Source organism: Mchenga conophoros, linkage group LG23 (genome assembly GCF_057382185.1).
Source record: "Mchenga conophoros isolate Kocher_MC1m ecotype Shallow Benthic linkage group LG23, M_conophoros_male_GT1.1, whole genome shotgun sequence".
NCBI lineage: Eukaryota > Metazoa > Chordata > Actinopteri > Cichliformes > Cichlidae > Mchenga > Mchenga conophoros.
Window position 1 is genome coordinate 28,054,140 of NC_140547.1, and position 11,098 is coordinate 28,065,237.

An 11,098-nucleotide genomic window follows, 5' to 3' on the forward strand; every position below is an offset into this window, starting at 1 on the left:
TTGTTTTTCCTACCCGTTATAAAACTTGTGAGTGTGACTCCAAATGTGAGATAATAAGATAATAACGTCTGTGCTGGTCTTTAGTGGTTTATCTGCAGGTTTCATGCACATTTTGCCCAGAGGATTTTCCATTTTAATGACCATCCATCCATCCATCTTCATCCGCTTTATCAGGGGCCGGGTCGCGGGGGCAGCAGCCTAAGCAGAGAAGCCCAGACCTCCCTCTCCCCAGCCACCTCCTCCAGCTTATCCGGGGGAACACCAAGGCGTTCCCAGGCCAACCGAGAGATATAATCTCTCCAGCGTGTCCTGGGTCTGCCCCGGGGCCTCCTCCCGGTGGGACATGCACAGAACACCAACCCAAGAAGGCGCCCAGGAGGCATCTTTGTCAGATGCCCGAACCACCTCAGCTGGCTCCTTTCGGAGGAGCAGCGGCTCTACTCTGAGCCCCTCCCGGATGGCCGAACTTCTCACCCTATCTCTAAGGGAGAGGCCAGCCACCCTTCGGAAGAAGCTCATTTCTGCCGCTTGTATCCGCGATCTCGTTCTTTCGGTCACTACCCACAGCTCGTGGCCATAATAATAATAATGGATTGGATTTATATAGCGCTTTTCAAGGCACCCAAAGCGCTTTACAATACCACTATTCATTCACTCTCACATTCATACACTGGTGGAGGCAGCTACAGTTGTAGCCACAGCTGCCCTGGGGCAGACTGACAGAAGTGAGGCTGCCATATCGCGCCATCGGCCCCTCTGGCCAACACCAGTAGGCAAGTAGGGTAAAGTGTCTTGCCCAAGGACACAACGACCAGGACAGATAGCCCAGGGATTGAACCGGCAACCTTCCGGTTACAGATGCGATTCCCAACCCCCTGAGCCACGGTCGCCCATAGGTGAGGGTAGGGACGTAGATCAACCGGTAAATTGAGAGCTTCGCTTTTACACTCAGCTCCCTCTTCACCACGACGGACCGGTGCAGCGTCTGCATTACTGCAGCTGCAGCCCCAATCCATCTGTCGATCTCCGGCTCCCTTCTCCCATCACTCGCGAACAAGACCCCGAGGTACTTGAACTCCTCCACTTGGGGCAGGAACTCATCCCCGACCCGGAGTGGGCACTCCACCCTTTTCCGGCTGAGAACCATGGCCTCAGATTTGGAGGTGCTGATCCTCATTCCTGCTGCTTCCCACTTCCCAAATTTTGATGTGTATCCGGATCACATTCTTTGAAATGGTGAAATAGAGCGTTGTACTTCTTAAAGAGCTGCCTTGTATCATTTCTTGATGTAATTAAATCTTGGATGAATTTCTGCCCATCTGTCTGTCATTGCATGACTTCCACAGTAAAAAGGTTGCGAGTGGAGTTTTACTTAATAAATAAAAATCAGATGTGACTGCTGTGAAGTTTCATTCACATTCTGAAGACTGTTTCTCATTGTGAGCCTGATTATATTTTAATTTAGACTTTCATGTCTCTTATCAGTGAAATACTAACATATTATTATTTTCAGTTTCCTTAGCTCTGAAGTTTAGAGTTTTGGATCATTTCCGTATACTTTTTTCTATGTATGTATGGACTGGATTTCTATTTGTATTATTAGTCTGTGTAGAGACTGACATAGGTATTTTTTTTCCCTGGTTAAATTATATTTTGTTAACTCTGACTTTGTCTGGTTTGGTTCTTGACCAAATAGCTAGAGGACCAAACAAATAGCAAATCCTGTTAGACAGTTTAACCCGCTGAACATCAGCTTTGAGTTTTGTTTAAAGTGCTACAGCTTCACTAGCATGTGTGCGGGCTCATAAGTTTGTTTCTGTAGACCTGGTTGTCAATAGGGTTAGTTGACTCAATTCATGCCAAGACGTGGGTTTAAATGGAGATAAAGAATACAACAAAAACATACCACACAGAGGAAGATTTTGCACAAACATGTCTGCTACTCTTTGTATAAAGTGGATTATTTCTAGCTCCAAAAGGCTGATTGTCGAGTCAAATCGATTCCTTTTCTGAACCTAAAAAGAAGCTGAGAATTGAGGGTCTTTTGAAGGTTTGAAGTATTTTTTTACGCCGTTTTCCAAATTTGTGACCAAAGTCTTATAAGATCATAACTAAACACCATAATACTTTACTGACAAGATAATAGTTTCTCTGTAGGTGGCTCCACATCTTCAGTTTAAAAGAGGCCAGTAATAATGCTTCAGATTCACTTGAATATTTGTGCAGTTGGATCGGATATTAACCAGTTTTTTCTGTAATCTTGTCAAAACATCCTTGATACATGTTACAGTAGCAGATACAAGAAAATAAGATAATTTCTTAGAGATCATTCAATCTGATAGAGACAGAAATAAAAAGCGAACAACAAAAGCATTTAACAACAGCAGTCTGTGATTGCATGCCTCTGCTAAGGCTGAAAACCCCCCTGACACAATGCGTGAGTCCCTGAATTTGGCATCTATTTGAGAAGACGTGTCATGAATTTCCCCCCATTTCACAATGTTAGAGAATGTATGCGAAATACGTGGAAGTCAACATCTGGATCGACTCCACAAGTTAACCACTAAATTAGACCAAATCGAAAATGTGATACACTCTTCATTCAAATCCATCCATACCTAACAAAACATACAAACTGAACCAATTAGATAACCTCCTTAGCAACAGTAACAAAAGACTCAAAAAACTCAGATATGAATGGCTGCACTGTCCTTAAAGCTCAGATTTGGCTCAAAATGCTGATCAGCAGTTACCGAACTGACTACTGAACAACAGGGTTCACATAAATGTACTAAAACTCTGACATTACTTACTGTGGATAGTTGTTAATTTGAAGTTCTGCTGTGGTCATAAGCCCTGTTGGATCAATATAAATGTTTTTAAATTTAAATCTTATACTATAACCCTTAGCTCACATAGCTCATAAATAAGCCAAATTGGCTCCTCTAGCATAAAACATCCCTTCTTCTAAATTGGCTGCCCCTCGTTAACAAAGAGTATGACTGGCACATAGGTGGGGCGCCTGTGCCTGAGATGACCGTACTAGAGATCTAACCGATATAAGCTTAATGCATGTAAAAGGAGAGAAATATATCTTAATATAAATATTAAATTGGTGTTGGCTGTTCGTTGTTAAATATTAGCACTGGGGCAAAGATGGTGAATTAAATGCATTTTGAAGAGATGGGAGTTCTTCAGGGCATCTTTTGAGTTTTATTTTTTTTTCTCAATAGCTTTTTATCCCTTATTTCCAAATAAGTATTTTTATTGCTGGACTTTACTAGCGTAACCTTTGATTGATTCATAGTTTAAAATATTGCTTATTCATGTTACACCATTCTTTGACGCAGCTTTGTTTCTCAAACAAGCCATTTAGCTCCTCCCCTTTTAAGTCAACTTTCTTCTAGAAGTATTAGCAGCAGGCGGGTGGGGCTCCTGTGGCCAATATGAACATATTATGGATCTACCTGACATAATTCATTAAGAGTAAAGAACATTACCTGAACCTAAAAGTAAAGTTGGTATAAGTCAGCTCCGTCTGACTGAAGTAAGTGCCCTGTGTTGGTCCTCTTGGGTTTTGATTAGCTTCCTATTAGAATTTTAATTTTGTCTTTATTTTATTTCCTTTTGCAATGAGTTTCTTTCTTTCTTTTATATCTTATGTTTTTACTATTTTAGCTTTGGTGTTCTAATTTATTCTTTGAGGTTTATTTCTCATATGAATAAACAGACAGTGACAGTGAGTATCTTGGTCCTGGGTCGGTGACCCAGTGGTTTTCTGTTTTGTATTATTTATCTTTGATTTCATGAGGTGTCTTTTGGTTTGGGTTCTGTATCTTATCTTTTCCTGCCGGTGTGTTCCTTCTATGTAAAGCCCGTATCTCTTAGTCTGTGTCTGTGCATAGGTGTTCAGTAAGCACCATTTATGTTTTTGGTGTAAGCACTTTGTAGCATATTTTTTGATGAGTGCTATTAAAATAAACTGTATCATTATTTCCATGACTCCTTGGATGGAAACACTTTAAGGCAGGGGTGCCCAATCCCAGTGCTTGAGAGCTACCGTCCTGGAGCTTTTAGATGGATCCTTGTTCCGACACACCTGAATCAAATGAATGGCTTGTTTTAAGGCCTTTGCCAAACTTGATGGCATGCTGAAGAGGTAATCAATCCATTTGATTCAGCTGTGTTGGAGTAGGGATGCATCTAAAAGCTGCAGGACACTAGCTCTTGAGGACTGGGATTGGGCACCCCTGCTTTAAGGATATAGATTTCACAAAAAGTGATGGTTAGAGTTACCCGACAGACAGATGTGGTAAAAGCTATCAGAGCAGCTAAAGGTGGCTTGTAAATCAATCACCTAAAATAAGCTGAAGCAGGACTCGCATCTCCTGATTCTCAGCTGAGTTCAACCTGTTTAGTTGGAGGATATTTATCTAATTATGCCCAATGGAGAGAAGGGAATTGAACTAAGCACCAGACTGTTTACTCCTCTATGAGGCTATAGGTGGTTAGTGAACACAGTGAGTTTACTATGTCACAGTCTCTCCTCATTTCCTTAATTGCATTAATTTGGTGACCTCACCAAATTAATGCAATTTGTGCTCAAAATACTTGGAACTTGGAATCCAAGTATTTTGTCTTTTGAAGAGGGAGTTTCCATACAGGTTCAGGATTGCTCGAGACATATAGGCTTGGTGTCACAAGATAATTGTTCGTTAATGCATGGCTTAGTTTCCAGTCACTGTTACCATGCAATGATGGCACATTGGTACTAACTTCTTCAGAGAAAATTGTAACAAACACACAAATATTTTTATCATTTAAGAATTTGTAGCATTCATTTAAGGCAAAAAAGTGTTTTTGCTCACTTATGTGTCTTCTTTGATATTGTTGTCTTGCACAAAGGCTACTGTTCCCTTTATGTAGCATAAGCTTTTTCGATGGGTTAATGTGTATGGACAGAAGAGGCATCTTAAGCTTTTTTGATTTGAAGCCCTTTTAATCTTCTTTGATTTCTGTTTACTCAGGTGACCCCATTACTACAGAATGTTAGACATTTTTGGGATTTAGCTGGAGACACTCTGAAAAGATCTGTTTTAACCCAAAGCAATAGTTGCACATCAAAGACCAATTTTGAGCTCCTTGTTGAAAGTCTTGTTTGTCATTTCTGACAAATTGAAAAAGCTTTTGGAAGTCATGGCTTTTCTTTACCCTTTACGCCACCACAAAGACAGTATATGAAGCCTGGCTTTTCAGGTGAATTCAAATTAGTGAAATCTTTGGTTTCAAGAATTAAAAGTAGCCCCAAAAAACTATGTTTGCATTTAAAGCAGCAATGCGGGAAATGCTGTTCTGTACTAGAGCTGGTGCCGAACAGGACAAAAGGCCAAATCACTGTACCACTTCACTGTAACATTGAGACAAGGTATCATACTGCTGAGACATACTCAACTTCCAGAACCAAAAATTTACAAAAGAAAGACGCAAAAACTGCACTCATCTTCTGGGCACTTGAGGGTGACTCCAAATGTGAGATAATAAGAAAACCTTTTTTTACATCCTTGCACGAAAACATTTTGGATAGTTTCCACCATTATAACAATGCTGAATGGAGTTTTTAAAACTCGTACCTGGATACTGGAGCCAAGGCCATATTCCCTTTTATTTGCAGCTACATTTGCTAGCTGTGTGCTAGGCTTCCCGTCAGCTAATTTGAGTCATTGTCCTGGACCTTTTGACCACGTTTGTGCTGTTGGAGCCTGTAAATGCAATCGTCTGAAAAAGTTTTTCCTTCACTTGTCATAAGCGAAATTCTATCATTTTATCATACTGTTATATAGCACCCATTAGCATGTCTGTTTGTCGTAACCCTTACAGCTTATGAATGCACCTTGCTAAGGCCATAACCTCACAGGCCTAGAGATCAGATGGCAACCTCATAGTAACCACCATTCCCTAAGGAAAAAAATGTATTTCCAAGATGAAAAACTCTGACATAAACTCTAAGCATTCACCTTCAAAGTAAAAGGCCTAACCAAACTTAATGGTGTTAGCGCCTTACTTTCATCCAATTCTAGGGATGGGTACCGGTATCCGGTGCCATGACATAAACGGTAGTAACCAGACCGAAAAGCAGCGCACATTTCGGTGCTTTCTTTTTTCCTGAGATGTCATACACTTTGGATTCCAGCCAATCATTTTACCTTTGCAAGCGTAGTAGGCGGGCCCAGGTACGTACGTTCTTTTAGAGCAGAGCTACAGATTAAAAATGCCCAAAGCAAAGCGGTCAAGGTCTTGTTGTACTTCACAGCAAAAGATGCAAACTCAGCAGCCTGCAACAAGTGCTTTAAGGTGATGCTGTACAAAGGAGGTAACTCCTCGAATCTGATGAAACACCTGTTGACGTATAGCATTTTGTTAAAAGCCGAGAAATGCGCCGTATTTGATAGCTTGCTGCGAGACCTCACACCGAGCACATCTACTGCGTGTGGGTTGCCTGTTATCTGACCCGGAATTAGCAACATCCCCCAAAAACCCGAGGAGTAGAGTCCTGGGTCCTAGCCCTGCCAGTGTGGCAGAAATGATGACGGATGATGATGGCAGCAGCAGCTGTTCTTCTCTGCGTGAGTAGCTTAATGTTGTTCGTGTGTAATTTACGTTAGGTAGGCAAACCACGTTATTACATTAATGCAGGTAAGGTGAACTAGCAAACACAGTCGTAGTTACATGCAGCTGTCTTCTTGTTTGATGGCAGATACTCCCTTCACCCTGGCCAAAAAGGCTAAAATGACCAAAGAAAAAGTGGAAAACAGCTAAACATGAGAGGTTTTTGGACAAAGTTTGTTTTTTCCATTGTTTAAGCACTGCTTCCAGCCAAGAGTGATGCCATAAATCCCCTATAGCTGCAGAAAAGGCTAACATTGTTATCTTGTTACAAAAAAACAGCTGAACATGAGAGGTTTTTGGACCAATTTTGTGTTCCGCATTCTTTAAGCACCAATTCAAGCACCGTTTAAGCACTGGCACCGTTTCAAAAGTACCGGTTTGGTACTGGTATCGGATAAAACCTAAACGATACCCATCCCTATCCAATTCTACGGAGCCCCGCAGGGAACATGGGAGGAAAAAAATTAAGACGGACTTTTGCGAGATCTCGCAAAACAAACTCGGGATCTTGCAAAACTTTTGCGGGATCTCGCAAAACTTTTGCGAGATCTCGCAAAACAAACTTGGGATCTCGCAAAAGTTGAATTCCCACAATGGCGGCAGCTACTTAGTTATAATATTACTCTTTCTGGGTCACAAAATACACTTTTAAGATATTTGGAGGCGTGAATGTAGTTGTGTAAACGTCAGATATCTGCTCGGTTTACAAGACATCACATATTTGCAAAAGTGCTCCGACGTTTTTGGAGATCTGACACCCACCATCTCGAAGCTAATGGGAGGTCAAGACCTGCTACAGCCGGGAGGAACACCGCTCTCCCGGCACATCGTGCCTCGACATCCCGGTTGGCTTCAAAGAATGCGGCTAAAACTTTTGCGAGATCTCGCAAAACTTTTGCGAGATCCCGAGTTTGTTTTGTGAGATTTCGCAAAAGTCCGTCCGTCCGTCTTTTGACAACATTTTTAGGGACTTCTATGAAACTTTATACTCACCACAAATAAACCCATCTAAAAATGAAATTGATCTGTTTCTTGACAACATAACTCTTCCAAAATTACTAGACAGTCAAGCAATGGAACTGGATTCGCCACTGACGCCAAGTGAACTCCAGGAAGCCCTGATAAGTATGCCCAATAATAAGGCTCCAGGTCCAGACGGCTTCCCTGCAGAATTCTACAAAGAATTCTGGACAATTTTGGCACCAGTATTCCACAGCATGTTGCAGGAAATCGAGGAAAAGGGCAGACTACCACCAAATATGAATTCTGCCAACATTAGTCTCCTGCTAAAACCAGGCAAAGACCCTTTATTTCCCTCAAGCTATCGTCCAATTTCTCTTTTAAATGTAGACCTTAAAATAATCTGCAAAGCTCTCTCAAAGAGATTAGAGAAAATGACCCCCCTCTTAATTCATCCTGACCAAACTGGTTTCATAAAAGGTCGGCACTCCTCAACAAACACTCGTAGATTACTTAATTTAATAGACTACTCATACGATAAAAACATCGAAACCATAATATTATCTCTAGATGCAGAAAAAGCATTTGACAGAGTTAATTGGAAATTTTTATTCGCAACTTTACACAAATTTGGTTTTGGAAACTCTTTCATAAACTGGATAAGAATATTATACAATTCCCCAACGGCTCGTATCAGAACAAATGACCAGACATCCTCCAGCTTCTGTCTCCTGAGGGGCACCAGACAGGGATGCCCACTCTCCCCTTCACTTTTTGCAATTTTTATCGAACCTCTAGCAGCAGCATTTAGACAGGCTACAACAATTAAGGGCATAAAATGTAAGAACATAGAACATAAAATCAGTCTCTATGCGGATGATGTGTTGCTTTTTCTGCAAAACACACAAACCAACCTCTCTGAGGTAATTACTTTAATAAACTGGTTTTCAAGAGTTTCAGATTATTCAATTAACTGGCCAAAATCTACAGTTCTCCCCATTAACTGCTCCTTCCATAATTCTTCCTCTGCCCCACTGCAATCCGGAAATATTAAATATTTAGGTATTAATGTCTCTCCTAAGCTTTCAGACTTAACTAAACTAAACCACATCCCACTTCTAAAGAAAGTAGAAGGCGATCTGACTAGATGGAAATCTTTACCCATATCACTCATGGGAAGGGTCGCCACTATAAAAATGATGATCTTGCCAAAAATAAATTACTTATTTTTGATGATCCCTAACAAACCATCACAAGATTGGTTCAGATCTCTGGATTCATATATTTCCAAATTCCTTTGGAAAGATAAACCCCCGCGTATTAGCTTAAAAACGCTACAAAGAACTAAGGATAGAGGAGGATTAGATCTGCCTAATTTTCACCAATACTTCTTAGCCAACAGGCTTCAGTTCATCTCAGAATGGTTAAAACATACCTTCTTAGTTGAGCCCTGGCTAGATGTTGAACAGGCACTATGCAAGGATCTAGAGATTTCAGACCTACCATTTATTAGCTCAAACATCAAAAGACATGAATGCTTTAAAAGTATCAACATCAGCTTTTCTCTAACAGCATGGTGGGAGTTTCTAAAAATAACGGAGTCTTCATTAATCCCATGCAAACGTACACCTATCTGGAATAACCCTGACATATTACAAAACAATAATATGATTAATTTCCCAGAATGGAGTTGTAAAGGAATTAAATACTTAGAACATATATTAGAGGGAACAGAATTTATTCCATTTGACAGACTAGTTGAACAATATGGGATCAACAAGACAAGGTTTTTAGAATATCAACAAATTAAATCCATAGTAAAAAAGAAATTTAACCTCAGTCAAGTTGAATTACAAACACCACTAAGTGCGGCACATTTTCTTACTCTTAAATCCCCCAAATTATTATCTAAAATATACAGAACACTTTCTAAATTAGATGAATCAATATCCCTTCCTACTGCAAAGTGGGAAGCAGATTTATCAGTCAGTTTAGACCAAAACTTCTGGTCTCAGATTTGCTTAAAAACTTTTAAATTAATTAAAAATCCCAGTCTGCAATTAATACAATACAAAATACTTCATAGAGTGCACTATACAGGTCATCGGATGTTCAAGATGGGCTTTACATCTTCCAACAACTGCTCACACTGTCAAGGCAATACACCAGACAATTACATCCACGCTCTTTGGTTCTGTCCACCAGTGCAAAAGTTTTGGCGCGAGATATGTGAAGACTTATCAAAGTGTCTGAAATGTAACATTCCAACTTCCCCCTTAGTGTGTCTACTGGGCAGCTTAGATAATGTCACTTCAGAAAAGAATATAGCCCATATGATCTTCACTGCCCTATGCATAGCCAAGAAAACAGTCCTCATGAACTGGAAAAATAAAAATAATCTTAATTCTAACCAATATAGAAATTATCTATTAGATTACATTAGTCTTGACACAGCCTCTGCCACCACATTAGATCAATTGCTCTGGGCCCCTTTTATCAGCTCCATCACCTAGTGGGGGTGGGGGGTCATAGTTTGGTCCCGCCTTCACTGTTGTGATTGGTGAGGGGGTAGGGACAGGCTTAGGGCGTCGGGGGGTTCCCCGGAGGCATCTTCCTTGGGGGGCTCAACCCGGGGTAGCGGTCACGTCCGGTTGGGGGCTCTGTTGGCTCTCAGGTGACTGTTTCCTCGCGGCTGCGTGCAGCGGGGCTAGGGGAGGGTCTGTGCTGACGGACGTGGGTTACTGACCTGGCAACCTGGCTGCCCCTGGGTGGGTCCGGGATGGGCGTGAGGTTCTGGGGGCGCTCTGTCTCTGGGCTGGGGCCCGGGCCGGGCCTCGGGGGCTTGGGTCCTGGTTGGTGTGTTGCCGGGGTTGTGGGCGGGTGGGTGCATGGGGGCCCGGCCCTGGAGCAGGGTGCCGCCGGTGCGTCGAGCCGCCTGGGGGGCTCTTCAACTGGTGGGGGGGATGGTCACATCTTGCAGGAGCTTTCTTCTCTTCAGGAACTCTCTGCAGGAGGGGGAGATACAGGAGAGGTGGAGGAAGATCTCAGCCTGGGCGTTTACCGTCTTATGTAGTCTGGAAGATGTGTGGATGGTGGGGTGGGTGCAGTTTTCTCTGTGGTGGGGTTGGGTGGACTGTCCAGGGCTCTGTGGAGCCGGAGGGCGCTACTGCACTGGGCCCCGGTCTGATGGGCCTGGGCCCCCCTTCCCTGGCGGGTCGCGAAGGGTGGGAGTGCCTACTGGGGTCAGCGGGGGAGCTGGCCCCAGGGAGGGGTTACCTGCCCCTCCCTTCCTTCCCTCCCCATCTCCAGCTGCCTCCCTCTTCCCGCTCCTCCACAACCACTCACACATGCAGGGCCTTGGAGTGGGGGTATGTCACCAGGGTGCAGAGGAGGCTACCCCCCCCCTGTCCCCTTCTGGCTGCCTCTGCCTCAATTTTATCCCACAACTTAGACATTCACATTATTCACACTC